Below are 20,547 nucleotides of genomic sequence, written 5' to 3' on the forward strand. Positions count from 1 at the left end.
GTGAGATGTGGGGATGGATGAGCAACAGGCTTCTTCCACAGGCTTCGAAGAGTTCTCTAATCGACAAAGGCTTTTAGTTGTACTATTTTCTTTGATGTTTCTACAGCTTTTTCTCACCAAGTTGTCTTTCCACTTACTGTTTTCTAAAGAGCATTCAAAGCACTCACTATGTGCTGAAGATAACAGAGAAGACTGTGTAATAAAGGGTGTTCACACATAGAACATGCTCAGTTACCAGGTTATTCTTTGAGATAAAGCCTGATTCACCCAGGCTGTGATCCCACCAGGCAAATGGTGGCCACAACGCAAGCCACAGGCTGCAGGAGCTTCCTCAGACTTCCTACCAGCCAAGTGGGAGACATGCTCTGGTGCCTAACCCCAATGGATCCTGGCCCACTTCTTCACTGGTTCAAAGAAACCACAGACTAGACGGTGGGAAGAAACTTAGATTGACTCACTCTGAGCAACAGCACAGCCACTCCAGAAAGGCCAGAGAAGTGTGTCTGAGAAGACTGTCCAAGTTTTGGTCCACAAGATTTTCTTGGACCAAAACAAGGCATCTGTAATAAAGTCTCTCACGACAGCAATACCATCTGCTTCAAAGTCTGCAAACATTTTTTTTCCATCACATGAAAAGATGGAAACTTAATGATGGATTGGCCTCTACCTGCTTGTCTCTGCCCCATGTCCACAGTCACTTCACTATGACTTTCAATTTGGTCCAGAAAACAAATTGATTAATGATTGGCTTACAGGATTATCTTTCTCATTCCCCAACTAACCTGAAAATCTGTGATAAACAGGTAGGCTAGTTTATGTATTAACTAGGTTTTGTGATGAGGGTATCATTTCACCTTCAACCAGGAACTCTAATCCCAGACAACTTCCCTGGATAAATTCCCACTCCTGGGCACTGAGTATTGTCTGTATTAACAAAAACCTAATGTCTATCAATAGGAGGACAGATAAATATGACATAGTATAGTTGTGTAAAGCAATGTTTAGCAGATCTACATGTATAAAGTGGAGAAGCTTTTAAAATCATGTGTCTAACAATAAATTAAGTTTCAGATGGCTATATCCAGTAGATTCCATTTAGAAGAAGCAACAGTATACATTGCTAATGAGTTCATGCAAATGCAGTATGGCCTGGGAGAATATATGCCAACTTCAGTGCACTAATTAACTTGGGAGAGAGAGGAGAATGCGAGGGTAGTGGGATAAATACACACAGGCTTCAGCTGTAACTGTCAACTTTTACTAAAGAACAAAATGAGATCTAGAGCTAGGCTCCTGACCAGGGCCAGTACACCTGGACCACAGATGAAAAGATGCTGGTGGCAGAATGTAACCCAACACACAGCTTCCTTCAACAGAATCTCCAGAGGGTAAATATCACCTTCTACACTGTGAACTTAGTGGTATAGCTGACTTCATTCCAGCACAAGCTATTTATCTCGTAGTCTGGTAAAAGTTCATGTAGCACCCCTTTAAATAAGAATGATCTAGAGTAAAAATTACAAAAAAATTCACATTTTTTAAATCTGAGAAATGGCTACACAGCGCTCCTGACTATATTTTCTCTAAAGTATTGTTTTCCATGAACAAATATTTTTCTCTGTAATATTCTGTGGCAGATGAGGAAGAATGCCTTTCGTTTCTCTTTTGGTGTTGAAATTCTCTTTGTTTTATGAAGTAACGAGTACAGATAGGGGTCCCTCTGTCTTATTCACTTTCTTGCAAAATTATTTTGGATTTACAATATGAATAGATCCACCACTAAAAAACTGTACACTAGAAAATGGTTAAGATGACAAATTTTATGCATATTTTACTATCTTTTTTAAAAATTTACATGACTTTGGAAAAAATGAGTTTGACAAGCCATGCTGGACCCTCCAATTTCTTATTTTATATGTTTCTGGTTCATGAAACCTAGGAATGTGGGAGTCAGTGTTCTCCACTGATAAGCTGCCTTCTGCTGCCAACAACTTACATTAGTGTCTGCATGCATGTTCATGCCTGTGTATATATGGTACATGTGTGTAGATACACACATAAACAGACAATCATGAACATGTTCCAAGTTAGATGCTAAGGAACTATGATGCTTGTCTGGAAAAATAAGATGCTCTCTCAATTTTGTTTCTCTTCTTCAGAAGTAAAGTATAGAAAATGTGAGAATCACAGGTGCCAAACCAAACGAAACGTACCTACTGCTAAGACTCAATCTCATGTGAAGCCTATTTGTGATCCTGCCTGTTACTCACTTCCTACTTGGCAATACTCTTAATGCCAGCTCCTGAGAGGAGGATGGGGCAGAATCCCAATGAAATGGGCTTCCAGAGACTCCCCAGCAACAAGTAGCACCCACTGCTGCAGCTCTGAGGCAGAGGTGCTACTATCACCATAGCACACAAATGCAGAAACATGGATTTAAAACTTCTCCCTTAACCTTGTCCCCTCCCACCACAAACCAAGCTTTTAAATCACATGCGTTAATTCTTTAAGCAAGAGGCACAGCCTCATTTCTGCCAACGATATAGTGCTGATTCCCTTACATTATCTATCTTAAAACAACTTTACATGGCTCCAGGCCACCACGTAAAGTTCTTGTGGGAACACTGTGAACCAAACTAATAAATTTAAGCCTTTCTTGGAAAACAGGGAATCTAATGCAGCCAGAAAGTGGAATTTATTTCTCAAGGCAAAGAAGCAGCTGAGTTTTCTCCCTCTTTCTTTCTTTTCATTTCTTTCTTTCTTTTCTTCCTCTCTCTTTCCTTCCTTTCTTCTTCCTTCCTTCTTCCCTCCCTCCCTCTCTCTCAGAAATAAATGAGAAAGGAAGAAAGAAAAGAAATCAGTACTATGTTTCTATGCATGGGCTCATATAGAATGTCCATAGCTTTCAAATTAATAGATGCATGTCAAAGAGAACATAAACCACTGCAGGTCTGTGAAGCCATGGTCTACAAAATACAGAGGTACGTCAGTGGAGTTTTGGCTTGTTTGTTTTTTTTAAGTCTACTGATGACAGTGTCCATGTTGCAAGGGAGAAATTGTCCAAATGACTGATTTTAGTACCTTAGAGAGAAATTCAACCTTGCAAAGGCAGCTCTGGGTACACAGAAACCTCCAGGGACTGGAGGACCATTCTACAGTCAGCCTGCACCTCTCATGGTGGAGCTTAGGAAAAAGAAAGGATTGGAATATCCAGATATACTCCCCTAATTAAACCTACCAAGAAAATAAGGGGATTTCTTTTGAATTAAGATGCCCAAGTTCTAACTGCATGATACAAGGATAAAGTAGTCAAACATGGATTGTCACAATGCTCTACTGTAGAGTCTACAAACTTAAATGCCCTGAGGGATCATCAGGTAGGTAGTAAAATGAATCCTGTATTTAGGTATAAGGTGGAGGGGCATGGTGGAAACTGAAGATACAATGGAGAGAACAAGCTCCGCCTAAGAGTATCCACATTTTTTTAAGACATGTATCTGGACAAGTATAATGTCAACAGGGTAGATACAAGTCACCTGCTAGGACCTTTACTTGGCACTTCTACTATGTGATCTTGTTTGTTCTTAAGATCCTAGTAATAGCTGTATCATCATCAACAACCACCTCCCAAGGAGAAGCCACTGTCAGCTGCCTGCTGCACCCTTCCAGCCCCTTTCCTCTCTCCCTGCTGGCATAAGCAGCCTCCTATTGTAGAGGTAGTAGCATCTGACCTTCCTGTCATATGGTATATGACACAAATCATAGCTAACAAGACCTGAAGGGGATGCAGAGGGGCTTTAGAGAAAGGTTTCCCTCCTTGATACACACAAGGAGACACTGCCTTTTTCCTATCCCTGGCCATATTTGGGCAATTCAGCACAGAGCTTCCTGTGCCATCAGCTTTGGGATGAGGAGGGGCTTCCAGGGGTACACAGAAGGCTGTGGAGAACCCTGACTTTCCTGTTAGGAGAGGCAATCACACTCCTTACTGCTGAACTTTGGAGCACTTGCAGTTGAGAGCACACCTCTTACAATACACTTGTGGAACCACATGAGAAAACAGATGTTACAGATGTTACAAGGCGTGCTTTGGGTTTTTCAGTATGTGAGTGGCTGAGATAGATAAAACCCAAGGCCTCTAGACACCAAAGCCCATAGTCTTTCCAAAGAACCACATGACCCCTTTCCCTTAATCTATTAACATCATGTTAAAGATTTGTATTGAGCATCAGATACAGGCCATGCCTGATGCCAGGGACTGAGTGGAGAACCAAGAAGAGCCTCTGCCTTTCTGGGGCTGACAGTTCACCAGAAAAATAATGGGCAATCCACACTTACCATTGTGGTAATCTTGAACCTTGGGGGTGCCCCCAGACCCTTACCATTCTGCCTAGGATCTGTGCCTTGCTGCCAGACACACAGTGACAGAGAATAGGATCTGAGAGGAAAACGACATGCAGAGATGAATCAAGACAAGAAAGATCAAAGGCCCCACAGGGAGAGGCTGAAGAAAGGTCCAGAGAAGGGTGGAGCAGAAAGCGAAGAAGTGATGCAGGAGGGACAAGTTTAGCTACCATGCCCACAGGCAGTACCTGAAGTGCCCATGGGTAATGACAAAGGGATTCAGGCACAGCTGGCAGACTTGGCACAAAGCCCTAGGACCTAGCAGGTGGCAAGGCACCTGTGTGGAGTGGGAGCCAGGTCCTCATTCTCTAAGGCTTGCGTGCTATCTCATATGCAAAACGCTGAACCACTGAGTGAAGAAGAAGGAATAGCGGTTTTGTTTAGAAGAAAAGACCACCCCAGCCTTGGAGAGAAGGGAGGCTTGTGCTTTGGCTATCAGTGGAGTGACTGATGGCAGACTCTCACCCACATGCACCCAGGAGAAGGCAATGGAGCCATCCAGCATGGCATACGTGACAGCACTGATGAATCAGGGACATGCTTCTGGGGTTGGTGTATCTGTCTCTTAAGCAGGCAGCTGCTTGCTGGACAAAGAAAACAGACTGGGAAGGCCTTTGATGCCCCATGCCTCTGTCTACTTGTCTGTAAACATTTCACTCAGGCCATAGGGAGGATGGGGTGCAACTGCAATTCACACACTCCCTGAGAAGTGCAAAGCTCCAAATGAGCTGGGAATCATTATTATCCTGTTCTTTACACAGGAACTCCTGGGGCATCTTTATAGACTGATCCCTTCACACTGAGGAGTGATCCAGCATGACCATGACAGAAAACATGAAGTGAATGAGTAACTCCATACTTCCATGGGTGCTAATGAGCTGCAGGGAACACATCAATGAATAAACAGGAGAGCACAGTCCTTCATATAGGATCAAGCTCTGGGCTCCCAAAGATTCCACTCCATCTGGAAGAAGTTACCATCTGCTGAAACCAGTTACACCCATCAAGGCTTCTCTTCAGGAGAAGATGGCAGGAAGGACCTGGATCTGCTGCCCCCTCATCCCACCTGCCTCTCAGGGAACACCCAGGCCTACTGGACCATTAAGCCCTAAATTGGGCTGGTGGAAGGATTGCTCAGTGGTGGTGATAGTGATGATGGTATTGCTCCCAACATATTTTTGGGAATGATGGTGAAAAAAACCAACTCAGGTCTTATCCTTTCTCTTATTTGAGCCTACAACTTACAAAAAGAACATGCTCATCCTCAAAGGACCTATGCACACAACTTAAAATTTTAATTTCAGCTCTCTAAAGTCTATCTTCACACTTAGGAAATAAATAACCCCTTAGATTATGGCAGCTAATTCTTCCCTTTGGGATTCTGAGGAGTCAAAAGCAGATATTATTATTCCCAGATTGTTTTTGAGTGCAATGAGGTCAGTGAAGAGAGAGCCCACCCACGACTGCATCTAGGCCGAGGTCAAGCCTAGGGAAGGACGCCAGGTCTCAGGACTCCTGGCTAAGTCTCCAGTCGACTTGGCTCATTTTGGAGCAAATACTCACCTGCACAGGGGCTTCTGAGGACTGCCAGGGTCCAGGGCAGCAGACCCCCATACCCATTCTAGGGTGATGTCAAGTACAGCCCTGTCTACTAGTTATTTTAATGCTAGCTATTTCCTGCCAGACTGCTGTGTCCTGCGAATGAGCAAAATCTAATTAGAGAGTGAAGAGAATAACAAAAGAAAAACTCAAGCCCCGTGAAGTTAGTTACGATGATTTTTATGGACTATAGTGTAGATGGAAAAGTTCTGTTCCAACCAACCCCTTGCAAAGATTCTAAGAAAGTCTTACAGAACAAGTTATAAAAATCAAATGTCCCTTCTGCAATTACTCTTAAAAGCACATGAGGTACCCCTGCTCTGAGGGTGCTAGCCCACACCTGTGGTGCTGCCTGGTGTCAGGAGAACAGCTGGGCAGCCCCGGGAGGCTGTAAAGGAAGGACATGCCCAGCCAGGTCCCCTGAAAAGGAAGGACAGGAGTCAAAGGCAAAAGAATAAAATGCCCCAAATCAACTGGCCTCATTTCAACAGCTTAAGAAATTTCTCTCCACAACGCTCACAGTTTTTCCTGTGTCCGTCAACTCCTATCACCAGTAAAAACCAACAACAACAAAAAAACACAGCATGACTTTGTCAACTCATTTAAACTACGACATGTGATTTGTTCAGCCTAGAGGTAAACTCAACAAGCCACGCTCAGACATTTGTTTACTGAATAATTAATAATTCCAAGGCAATATATAGTAAAGCATGCTTTGGAAACCAGAAAGATGAAATCAATAATGAACCTCTTTGGGTGCCTGCTATATTGCTGAATTTCATTCTCCCTTAGTTTGTCCTGTTATACCACAGAAACTTCTGGAAGATTACTTTCCCCCACTACTGTGCAGATGTAGTAAAGCCCAAAATGGATTTAATGTCACATCCAGAGGATCCCACTGCCCTCTGCCATGGGCTGAGACATCTTTGGGAGGGATTATTCAGGGAATGGTAGAAACTTGCATTCCTGGGAGAAGACACCCCCACTGGCTATTCCAATGACAACATGTCAACTTTGTACAGATGCCTTTCTTCTTTCAGGCTTGGGACATCTTAGACAGGGCATGTTCACTCACATCTATAATCCCAGCAATTTGGGAGTTGGAGATCAGGAGGATCGTGGTTTGAGGCCAGCCTTGAAAGGTAGAGAGAAGCCCCCATCTCAACAAAATAAGCAGAGCATGGTGATTCACACCTGTAATCCCAGCTACTTGGGAAACAGAGATAGGACAATCATGGAGGCCACCTGGGCAAAAAGCACACCTTACTTGAAAAATAATGAAAGCAAAAAGGGCTGGGGTTGTGGCTCAAGTAGTAGAGTGCTTGTCTAGCAAATAGGAAGCACCAAGTTTAAACCCCAGTACTCAAAAAAAAAAAAAAAAAAAAAAAAAGACATCTCCTAAACTATTGGAACTCCCCCTTTTTTTCTTTTTGCTACTTACAGACCAGGTGGCAGAGGGTGGAAAGGGAAAAAGATAATGCAAAATCCAATCAGCAAAAGACTGCTGAAACTGTGAGGAGACAGCTGAATCCACTGTGGCAGTTTAACATCTACAGAAAGGCCTTTCCTCAGGTTACCTATAGTTGGACAATTTGTTTCATCAAGCTTCAGCTTGATATAATTTTATATTATGTGATAATTCTGAAGGCTTTTTTTAAACATCCCTGTGTAATGGAAAACCTGACAGAACATTCAAAGAGGCTGTTTCCACACATATGCAGAGGCTGCCATTATGGTAATTGTCGTGTTGTGTTATTTTTAAATCAACTGGCTGTTTAATAAAAACATTATGAAGCAAAGTGCACACATGGTACCTAATTTTTATACATTATTAACTCTGCTTGAGGTTTTTGTGGGAATTTAAAAAAAAAATCAAGCAAAAAAGCATCTGTCCCCATCTGAAATCGTGCAAGCTAATTTTATTTTCTAATTCCCCGTTGTTTACAAAAACCCTCTTAGACATGCAAAACTCAGGAGGGGTATGGGGGGAGCTTTTTATTATTCCTGTTTAGCTAAGTCCCCTTTGGCTTAGTCCTTGGCTGCACAGGCTCACACTGGACCAGCTCCAGCCTTTGGGCCCCAGTGGTCACTTGTTTCAGGCCATGGTAGATGTGCAAGAAGCCTAGGCAGCCCAGGATTGTCCCTCCATTAGTGCAGCCACCCTCAGGTAAACCAAGTGATCACCCTGCTGTGGGCACTGTCAGTATCTGTGTCCCCCAGCCCAGAGATCACCTGTAGCTTCCAGAGAGTCTGTGCCTCTCTGACGAAGGCACCACCTGGCCATAGGTGGCTACAAGGCCTGAGTGCAGGGCAGGCTAGAAGTATTAGGATGCTAGAACAGCCTACTCAGAGATATGTCCTGCACTGTCCTCTGGAGAGCAACCAGCAGTCATTCATGTGCCCTTTCAGGCTCTCCTCCCTGGTTTGCTTTCTACTCCTCACTATGCTTCCTGGGAAAAATACTTCAGTATAAACTACCTGGACCGCAATCTTTTCACTTTGGGGAAAGATTTAAATGTGAATTTTAAACACTGAAATAAACCACATCTTAACAATACTATTCATTATGCACAGCTTGTTTGTTATCTAGCCCTCTATGAACCAGAATCCCACACTGGTTTATACTGGTTCATACATGGGAGCCCATGAAGGATATTTAGGATTACTGCCCTTCCCTTGTGAGGCACTGAAAAATGCTATAATCTGAGGGGACAACTGAGCAAGTGTGAGTATAATCTTGTGACATTTTTACTATATATGCTAAACCTTTGAAAACTGGTAATCCATACACATGGCCAACTATATCTTCTAGAGCCAGAACTTTTTATTACATTGCACTCTATTCCTGAAGTCTACTGGGAACAAGGTGTTGACTGCATTTCTCACACTTCCAGTGCTGAAGCTGCCCTCCCTTCCCCACACCTATGGCCTAGGGTTTTCCTTCCATGGAGGCTAAGCATAAAGATGTAAGAGTTATAGGAGAGAAGTAACCGCTTCCCCTCAACTTACAGAGAAGCAATGGCTACAGCACATTGGGGGCTGGGGCCGCCTCCACCCACTGCTCCTCCTCCTCCAGGCCCGTGGGCTTTTACTATTTAGGCCACAGACTGTTTGAAGGCAAAAGTAACAAGCAACTATCAAGTCAACATCTATAACATCCATATGCTGGCACATGTCTGCTTAATAACGGAGAACTTCAGCAGAGTTTAAAAGGACACATGAACAATTCTGTTTGGTATTGCAATGTATAATTGGTAACAGAAAACTGTTCATGAGCATTTTAAGCTAACAGTGCTCTTTAAATGATTCAAAATGTTTCTTCAATTGCAAGAATCTTAAGGAAAAAGTGGGGGCTTTCCTTTCCCCCAATTGGTCTATAGGTTGTACAAATGCCAAGAGAGCAGAAATGGAACAATGAAGAATTATTGCATAAAATAATTATAAACAGAAAAGAGGAAGACATGGGATCCAGAAAAGCAGTGGACATGACCTGGGAGAGAACTTGAAGCCAAGAGCAGGCGAGTGAGCACTAAGCAGTCAGGATAGTAAGCCATCCATATAGGAGCTGGTGAAGGGTCCACAGGATGGGCTCCCATGGAAGGGGGTTAGGCCTGGGAACCTAAGGTCTGAGAGAGAGATGAAAAAATAAAGTACTTTCAGCAAGATTGCAAGAAGAAAGACAAGAAAACGTTTCCAGAAAAGCAAAAGGTTGACCTACAGCAACAAAAAACCACAGGATACAACTTGGTTTTGGGGTGGCTTACAGTTACAAAGTTGTAACAATATAAATACTATTTATTGCTTCAGTGAAAAATAATGATACAATATAGCAGAAAGATGGAGGAGAGATGGGAGTGAGCAGTGAGTGCTAAGTCTCACCTATAATAGCATGAAAAATTAAATCAAAATTTAATAAACTGAGGAATAACAGAAGTTTACTATTTAGGGATAAAGAAGAAAGTACTCAAAGAAATAGCTTGAAATTTATTAAAGATGATTGCTTGTGAGCCAGGTGTCAGTGGGTCATGCCTATAATCTTAGCTACTCAGGAGGCAGAGATCAGGAGATCACAGTTCAAAGTCAGCCCAGGCAAATAGTTCGTGAGACCTTATCTCAAAAACACTTAACAAACAAACAAACAAAAAAGGGCTAGTGGAATGGCTCAAGGTGTAGGTGCTGAGTTTAAGCTCCAGTACCACAAAAAAAAAAAAAAAAAAGATGATTGCTTGTGGAGAAGAGGACAAGGGATTGGGAGGAACAGGCAGTGATTATTAAAGATTAAGAATATCAGTTCATGCAAGTCTTCCAACGCTTAGAGGAAACGGCATTAAATGAAAAGAGCAGAAATGTAGAAACTCAACACAGGAAATTTAGTCATCAATAGGATAGGAGTTATAAAAAGAGGAATCAGAGCAGATGCAGAAAAAGCAAAGACACCATCAAAGCACATCCTATAGGCTAATGAAAGGCTCAAGAATATCCTGAATGAACCAAACATCAAGGAAATTTAAGAAAACAGATCTGCACTGGGGCCCCCCCTTCTCTTCCATACCACTAGCTACTAGCAGACAGCCACCTCACAGTAAAACACTGACTAACTACATGTTGAGCAAATGAAGAAAGAATAACTGCCTGGTGACAGGTGAGTGGATGGAAAAAAGGATGGAACAAAATCGAGCCAATGTCTTCAAAACTTAAAAGATGGTGACTCTTCTGGGTCAACCAAGACATTCCAAAACTTGGCAAGCATTCAGATAGCACATATGCCCATGTCAGTACTTAAAAAAATGAATAAATTACTCATGAAAGGAACTCTAGCCTTTTGAGAAAATAATAAAGGAAATTATGTTAAATAATGTAGTCAGCAAAATGAGTTACACAAATTTTAAAATTCTTAAATGAGAAAATATAAGATGCAAATGAGAAAGGAATCAAAACTCACTGGATCTAAAAATCCAGATTCACAGGCAATTTTTAAAATGTGAAGAAATGCAAATGCCTAATAAAATTATGAAAAAAAGTTCAAGTTCAGTACCAATTAAACTGACACAAATAGAGACAATAAGATATGATTTACGATTCATCATATTGACAAGGATTAAACAATTATAATCCTTAACCTTTGTGGGAGCTTGAGGAAAGGAACACTCATGCTGGATGTTGGGGAACACAGTTTGCCAGTGCACATTTCAAAGCACTTTAGTGGTGCTTTGGACCCAGCTATTTCATCCCTTGGGATTTATCTTGTGAAAAATAACTGGCTGCTAAGCACAAAGACACATGCAAAAGGACATTCACTGCATTGGGAATTACAATAGGGAAAACTCTAGAGAATGTAAATGTCTATAAAAAGAGAATCCTTTAATAAATTATGAGATACTCTGTACAAATCAATATACCATTTGAGGTGTTGCTATAGAAAATAAATAATTCCAATAATGAAAACTAGGATTCCCACCTCTTCATCATTAAAAGAAAGAGTATATTTTAGGGAATAGCATAAAGTTAGTTTTGAGTGGCCATGTGGTGGCAGAGGGTGTTCAAACTTGAGGGCACACACCACAGGTCAAGTCTGACAGAAAAGAATCAAGTGCAACAGACAAATGCAGAACAGCAGAGAAGGTGCTTGAACAGAAAAGCCAAGCGACCTTGCTTCAGGATACCATATGTACTAGAAGCCACTTTGAGACAAATGGGGGATGATAAGTTAAATGCAGGAGGATAGTCATCCCAGGGCCAAAGATGCATCCCAGTCAGACCAAAAGATGCAACCTCAATATCCATATTTGTGTAGTCTTCCTCAGCTTTCAAATGTTATATACTGAAATTTTTTTAACACATGAATGATGTCACTTCATTTTTATTCATGCCTTTCTCCAAACAGCTCCAATAATCTGATTGTCTCCCAGCAGAACATCTTCAGAAAGAAAAATCTACTATTGATCACAAACTCACATTTCTTAACTATACAGACTGTCAGAAAAAATGATGTACTCTTCAACAGTATTATGACGATGCTTCTGCAAACATAATTGAAACCCCAGCTCTGAATGCCCCTGGGTCGCACTGAGCCTGTTCAGTCTCAGAATCCACATGCAGATAACTCACCAGGCAAAATTTCTAGAAATCTAGTGTTTGCTATCATTGCCATTTACTGCTAAAAGGAAATGTTAGCAAACCACCACAAACCTCTTGTGAATCCCATTTCTGTGGGAGAAAATGTATTTAGAAAGCATCAGCCATAGTTTTGGTGCAAACAAAATTGCTGTGCCCACTCCATGATATCTTTGTCACTGGCTACAACTCATTTTACATGAGGCTCTCTGGAATTAGTACCTCCTAAAAGGAAGTTTGCCAACAGTGGAATTGGAGAATAGATGCCATGCTCAGAGCCATCATGCTGTTTTGGTTCTCTATCTTCAAAATACACAAATTGCTAGACAGACCCTGGAGAACCTACAAGGGCTTTTCCTAGTGCACCAGCACTGTTCTTGCTATGAGAAAGAACCGTTGTTATCCTACAGGGTGCTGCTGTGAGTTTTTCATGGCCCTAAAAAGATCTGACAATGTTAAGACCAAATCACTTTGATCATTCTTAACAGCTTCCCACATTCAGACACCACAGCAGAGGACTGAGAAGACCCTATTTGGAAGTGGGGCTGGTCCCCCATGCAGTAGTGGATCTCTGGTTAGAATGGAAGGCCCGTGGACTGACCCAGGCCTGCAGTCAGAATGTGTGTTGTAGCAAATGCCCAGGGGATTCACGTAGACCTGAAACTTTGGCAGCACTGGGCTGGAGGGTTGCCCAGGAGAATTGTGTTTACTGAGAGTGCATCCAGTGGCTTCAGAGCAGAGCTAAGGTGGGAAAGAAATAACTCCCATCTTTCAGCTAGGCCATACTACTGCTGCTGCTGCTGCTGCTGCTGCTGCTGCTGCTGCCACAAAGCCAACCCCCAATGACTGTCTTCCATCTTTCCCCACTGCAGTGGATCCTCTTAACCAGTTCATTCCACCTGCCTTACAGCTAGGACCCCTTGGCCCCCTGGCGGGGGTTTTGGTATCCAGGTCAATGGGGGATGGGGCAAATACAAACCCTTCCAGACTTTATCCCAACTTCCCTCCCTTCCCCCTTACACAAATTCCAAGCTATTGCTTCCCTTCATCTCCTCTAAGCTTCCTGGGACCCTCTAAGCAGGGCAAATAAGACCATGTTGTCCACTAACCTCCCTAAGCCTTGCCCTAGGCCCCTTCTCCCCACATGGTCCCTACTTCCTAAAAAGTCCCCAATACAGGACTTTCACTCTACCCTGTCCTCTTGCCCCACACCCAAAATGAGGTCCACCTGCTTCTGGCTTCTTCTCCTATCCATCCCAGGAAGGTCTTTTTTGGAGTTCATAGTGGGGCCCACACCACTCCCTGTCCCTCCACTAGACTCCACAGAAACCCCTGTCACTAAGCCCAGACCTCACTGTCACCACAGGCTACACTATCTCAAAGTCCAATTGGCAACCTGACCCCACAGTTCTTGGACTTCCTCATCCCAGCATCATCCCCACCAACTAGAACTGCCTTCCCAATATTCTACTCTCACCTGCCAGCCCCTGTGCTCTTGGTGCTCCCATCTCCATTTCACCTCTCCTTTGATTCTGGCTCCTCCTCTGGCCAGCCACACTGCCCATAGAAACCCCTCTGAATAATATGGACAACTCTTGCCATTTTCAAAGTGTAAAACTCTCTGCCAGCCCCAGAAAGGCCAGGAAATGGGAGATTCTGGGCTCTAAACACCACTGTCATGAGGAGATCTCTTATTTTTACTTTATACCATTAGGTTCTACCATTCTTGTTCAAAAAACAAGATTCCATACCTAAAGAAGTCTCAAAAGGATTTGAAGAGACATCTGTAACTACCTAATGATGTTCCTTGCCTCATCTGTCCCCTTCAGATCCATCCTGTCTGCACTCAGCCCCAGAGCAATATAGTCAAAATGCCAACCTGATGGCCTGTAAACGTCATTCTAAGCAGCATGATTCATAACAACCAAAAGCTAGAACCAATACAAACACCTGTTAATGGTCAAATGGATAAATGAAATGTGGCCCATCCGCACAATGGAATATTATTTGGAAATAAAAAGGACCAAGCACTGATACATGCTATGACATGAATGGACACTGAAAACATTACTCTCAGAGAAAGAAAACAGTTACAAAAGGCCATGTAGGGTATAATTCTATTTATAGGAAATGGCCAGAATGCAGACAGCTAAAGACAGAATATAGGTTGGCAGTTGCTTAGGGCTAAGGAGGATGGATGGGAGAAGGGAATGATAGCTAAAAAGAGCATTTTTTGTGGTAATAGAAATGTCCTAAAATTGATTATAGTGATGATCACACAATTCTGTGAACACACTACAGGTCACTAACTGTACACTTCAGGTGGGAAAATTCTTTTTTTTTTTCCAGTACTGGGGCTTGAACTCAGAGCCTACACCTTGAGCCACTCCATCAGCTCTTTTTGTGATGGGTATTTTTGAGATAAGATCTTGCAAACTATTTGCCTGGGCTGGCTTCAAACCACAATCCTCCTAATCTCTGCCCCCTAAACAGCTAGGATTACAGGTATAAACCACCAGCACCCAGCAAATTCTATGGTTCATTAAAATCTCAATAAGGTTACATTGAAAATGACACTATTCTCCATTTTGAACCCTTCAAGGGCTCCCCATCCCTACATGACTGAGTCATTGCTCTTGAGAGAATCAAAGAAGGGTGTCCTCAACCTACCTCAAACTGCCTCACCAGTTTCATTTTCCTCTTTCCCTCATCCTGCATTTTATGCTCCACAATTCCAAACTCTCCCTATCACGTCATCCTGTTTTCTGCCTGGGCTACATTAATGCCTGAGACCTCTGGGTCACCTCACTGCAATTACCTTCAAAATCTCAGCTTCACATCCCTGTCCTGTCCCAGAGCTGGGCTGAGGGCCTCCTCCAGGTTCAAACTGTACAAAGTTTCATCACAGTTTGGCATATAGCCCTGGAGCTCGTGGTTAGGACCCTCTGTGTCACCCATGGGCTCTGACCAAACTACAGACACTGCAGCCAAGACCTGGGTTCTCCATCTACTACCTGACCTGTGAAGGGCAATACTACCACACTGCTCATTCTCTGTGGCCACAGATCCCAGCCCTGAGGAGTCCACACTGTCCTCACAGGCTCCCAACCAGCTAAGCCAACTGGCTCGTGGATGCAAAGACAGTAACACTTCTACCTCATTCTCCAATGTTTCATTCCCTTCTTTGGGAATGATGAAATCAGCCTCAAGGAGAGTCCATTCTGGACCCCTATGAGTAATTAACACCTTAGGACACCTTGTCCCCATCCCCCTCTCTGGACAGTGAGCAAAATACCAACTAATGGCACTTATTATCACAAGAAGGGAAGAGCAATGTGGCAGGTCTGTTCCCCAAGAAAGGGGACAGAGAGAGGAAGGAAAAGATGTTGGGAATGATATATATCCAAACCCCTGAGACTAAATTGCAGTGGCCAAAAGATCAACTCTCTCTGCTGAGTCCAACTTCTTGACCAGAAGAATTCCCAGTCATTCCAGAAAGACCTCTAGGATCTCACAAAGCACCTAACTTTTGGTGACAATGGCTGATATTTACACTGATGAAGATCTGGCTGAACTATATCAGCAACCTGGTAAGAAAAAACCCTTTATTGGCAACTGTGCTCCTCCAACTTTGCTAAATTTATGACTACTTGTGCAATGGAATTTTGTGATGAGAATTAATGTCACCATGGGACTCAGAGGCCAACAAATAAATTGTTTCAATTATTAAATCAAGATCAATAACATTTCCGGACAAATAGATGAAGAATGAGCTTGACAAAAGCATGAAAAGAAAATGCCTCCACTTTCACTAGAAGGTCAGACCACCAAGACAGATGTTTAAATTTCAGGTTCAATCAATTATGCACAGAATGGCTATGCCATTCTTGTAAATTCACATATACCCCTGAACCTGTGGGGATCTCAAACAAGTAAACTTGAGGACAATCCAATGTCTAGGCACAAACCAACCTCCTCCCCCAGAACAAAATGATGCAGATGGAAGGAAGCACACACAAAGATACCAATTGTCTATAACTGACCACCGTGCTCATCTACCTGAAAAGAGCCAGAGAAGAGATTGGAAGGTTTCCAGTGCTGTTCAGTGTCTGCCTCTAACTACCTGGGAAAGCCTGCCTGAATTCTAAGGAATAAAATGCCACACCAGACACAGACCAAGAGGCAGGAAAGAAAGATACTAACAATGTCAGCATCTTTTGTTAAACATATGCTGAAGCACAATTACAACTGAGAGTCCAAGTCTGTGCAAACACTGGTAAGGTAGGACAATGATATTGACGATGTCACTCACAGAGATGTGTCATGGTAAACAGAATGTGACTTAGGGATTAGGCTTGAAGGGTCCGCCAAACCAGGAAGCACCTTAAAGAGTTCAAACTGAGCTTATAGGTGGTATCTTACAGTAAGAATATCATGAAAAAGTGGCTTGTGCCAGGTCAAATTACACAACTACAGCCAAAAGAAGTGTACCCGACAGGGCTGGGCCTGATAGAAACTAATTAATTTAAACCCGTGACATAAGGGTAGAGGGTATAGCTTCACAACTATTTTCTCATGAGCCACAAATAAAAATAGAACTCCATTTAATGCCCATTTCATGACTGAAAGAACAAAAGAGGAGCATGCAGTGGAATTTCTCTTAGTTAAGGGGAAGCTTGCTCTGGGAAGACCTACAACAGATTCCTGACTGCTTCCTTGGAAATCTTACACAGGAATGAAATTGATCCCCATTTATTTAAATTGAAACAGTATTTTCAAATATTTTTAAACTGGCTCTTTGGCTGGTGGGCAGCCACCCCATGGCGATTAGGGACTCTCTGCTCACTTTCCACTCCATCCTCTCCTTCCCTTCATGATTACCATGGCAAATCCTGCTGGCAGGCAATGGGTCCTGACCTATCCTACAGATCCATATTACCCCGAGCTCCTCCCCACCAAACCTCGACATATCCCGATGCCCCATAATACCTTAAGCTCTTAACTTCACCTAGGATATAAAAACTGGGCTGCCATTTCTCCGGCGCGACTTCTCCGGCCCTGCTCTTTGGGGACGGTGAACCTCGCCCGAGAGCGCACTCTCAATAAAGCCTGCTTAAAGCCTGCTTGCTTTGTTATTTGGCTCCAATTTGGCCTTTCCATCAGCGTCAACCTAACACTGGCTACGGGAGGGAGGACTGTTCTTTTTCAGGACAGTTTGAAGTCAAATGAAAAAAAAAAAATATATATATATATATATATAATTTAGTGTCCATTACAAACTCCTTATCACATGCTAGGTTCATGAACCACATAAATAATGGCTGAGTTATATAAGGCAATGTTTACACATTATACAGCATTTTATAACAATTAAATAGTTATTAATGGAATCTTGACTTTTTTATTAGTAAAAAAGAGAAAAAAATTAGAGATGTTCAGAAGATCCAAGATGGTGACTAGGGCGCAGAAGCAGACAGCGTGAGCTCTTAGACTCCAAAACCTCGCTGAGATGCTGAAGCTACACTTGGCAGAAATAAAGCAGCAAGGAGAATCAAAACTTCCACATCCTGAACCCCTAGCCTGTGGAGAGCTTCTCCACGCCACATGACACTGAGAAAACAGGAGGCTGCCACACTGCCAGACGCTGGCTCCAAACCTGCTTGGGAGACACTCAGCAGACCAACAGGTGAGCACCAAGCATCACACGGTTTTCACCCAGCCACCCCTAGGATAATCCAGCATAACCCCTGGGCAGACTGACCACCCCCCCCACACACAAAAAAACTGAACAATAAACAAAGAACTGAAAACCAACACACAGCAGAGGGACAGAGTTGCTGAAAGCACACCAGAGAAGGGGGGAAGAGCAAGGAGCTGATCTCCACACGAACTTTCAGTAACACACAGGCTGGAAAGGCAGAAGGGCCAACAGCGGGCAGGTGAAAAGCCGCTGCCTGAAATGGGGCAGGTTGCCAGTGAGCAACATCCAAAGTCAAACAACGTTGCAAAATTGAAAAATAATCAGCAAACCATCACAACACACTGACAGCAGGGGGACAGCGACGGATCACTGACCTTGCTCCAAAGAAAGGGGATGAGGCAAAGAAACAAGCCCCCAGTAATCAAGCACAGTGAAAACCCAACTCCAAAGCAGGACAGCTGGTAGGATACAGAAGCTGATTCCCAAACCTGAGAACAACATACAAACTTAAACTGCCACACCCCACAGAGGGAGTTGCTGACCAAGCAGCTGCCTCTGAAAGACAGAAGAAGAAAGAAAAAAAAACCAAACACTACCAAACCACCTGGCAAGACTATAACAGGGCTTCTGCTTAAATACCAACACCAGGATTAGATGCTGGACAAGTAACACCAGAACTCAAACTAAGACTGATTTTCTATTGTTCCAACTGAACCTGGAATTTGTTTGTTTGTCTGTTTGTTTGTTTGGTTGGTTGGTGTTTCTTGTTTATTAGTGTTTGTTCATCTGTCCACGTTGATTTCTTTGGGTTTTTGTTGTTGTTGTTAGTCTTACTGTTGTGAATTAGGAAATACTAAATTACACCCAAACCAGGGACAGAAACAACACACACACACACACACACACACACACACTTAGCTAGAAACCCAATAAAGCCACAAAACAAAATTAAACCAAGGGAAAGAAAACAGGTGACTGAAACCACCAACTAGCCTATCAAGAACATAGTTGCACAGTACCAAGTGGAGCGATGGAAAGACAAAAAAGGGATGGAAACCATTCTGCCCCAAAAAATAATTTAATACAGGATTCAGAGGGAAATGAAGAAAATGATACCCAGTTCCAGACTCCAACAAAACAAAGATAAATGATGCCAAGGAACTCAACGATGCCCACAAAAACACTCTCAAAGAAGAAATTCTGCAAGTAATCACTGAGAATTTCATGGAGATGTTACTAGACATGGTCAACCAAAATGTACAAGAGGCACTCAAGAAATTTCAAGACACCAAAAATAAAGAATACGAGAAGACACAGAAACAAATAAATGTACTCATAGGAGCCCTAAATAAATACCAAAGTGAAACATGGAACACTAAAAATAGAGAAATAAATGAATTAAAGACGAAAATAGACAATATTAAAGAGGAAGTGACCCATGATATGGAAAACCTCAGAAAAAAGAATGAAACAGAAATACAAAACATGATGAAAGGCCACTCCAGCAGACTGGAACAAGCAGAAGACAGAATCTCAGAACTTAAATAAAATGGAAATTAAAACTGAAGAGCTACCAGTCAAACAACTCAAGACTTGTGAAAGGAATATGCAAGAAATCACCAACTCCATCAAAAGACCAAACCTGAGAATCATGGGCACTGACGAAAGAGAAGAGGTGCAAGCAAAAGGGAATCATAATATAGTCAACAAAATAATAACAGAAAATTTCCCAAACCTAGAGAAAGCTATGCCCATTCAGGTACAAAAAGCCTCTAGGACACCAAACAGACTTCACCAAAACAGAACTACCCCACGACATATTATCATTAAAACAACAAGCACAGAGATTAGAGAAAGAATATTGAAGGCTGTAAAGAGAAAAAACAAACAACATACAAAGATAAACCCACCAAAATCACAGCAGATTTCTCAACAGAAACCTTAAAAGCAGGAAGGACATGGAGTGAGGTATTCTGGGCACTAAATGAAAACAAATTCAACCCTAGGATATTCTACCCAGCAAAACTATCATTCAAAATAGATGGAGCAATAAAAGTCTTCCATGATAAACAGAAACTAAAACGATATATGACCACCGAGACACCACTATAAAAGATTCTTCAAATAATTCTGCACACAGAAAATGAAAGCAAACAAAACCATGAGAGAACAGGCAACACCAAACCACAGGAGAAGAAAAGACAAGGAATCAGAGAGTAACATTAATTCAGCTGCATACAATCAAACCCTCAAACAACAAAAAACAACTAAAAGACAGGAATCACCACATACTTATCAATATTAACACTGAATGTTAACAGACTTAACTCCCCCATCAACAGACACCATCTGGCAAACTGGATTAAAAAGGAAGATCCAACAATCTGTTGTTTACAGGAGACCCATCTCTTGACAGAAACAAGCACTGGCTTAGGGTGAAAGGCTGGAAGAAGATTTACCAAGTCAATGGTCCCCGAAAACAGGCAGGAGTAGCAATACTTACCTCTGACAAAGTAGACTTCAAACCTACTTTGACCAACGAGATAAAGAAGGATACTCTATACTAATAAAAGGGGAAATACACCAAAAGGGAATAACAATTATCAACCTATATGCACCCAACATCATGCACCCAATTTCATCAAACATACTCTGAAGGACTTAAAAGCACATACAAACTCCAACATAGTGGTAGTGGGAGACTTTAATACCCCCCTGTCACCAATAGA

General features: G+C 42.4%; 1 protein-coding gene across 2 annotated transcripts in view; it reads right to left on the bottom strand.

Annotated features, from left to right (window-relative positions):
* Positions 1–20,547, bottom strand: part of Dtd1 (D-aminoacyl-tRNA deacylase 1) — a 197,123-nt gene that overhangs the window by 23,260 nt on the left and 153,316 nt on the right. The gene's annotated exons all lie outside the window — the stretch shown is intronic.

Source organism: Castor canadensis, chromosome 5 (assembly GCF_047511655.1).
Source record: "Castor canadensis chromosome 5, mCasCan1.hap1v2, whole genome shotgun sequence".
Lineage (NCBI taxonomy): Eukaryota > Metazoa > Chordata > Mammalia > Rodentia > Castoridae > Castor > Castor canadensis.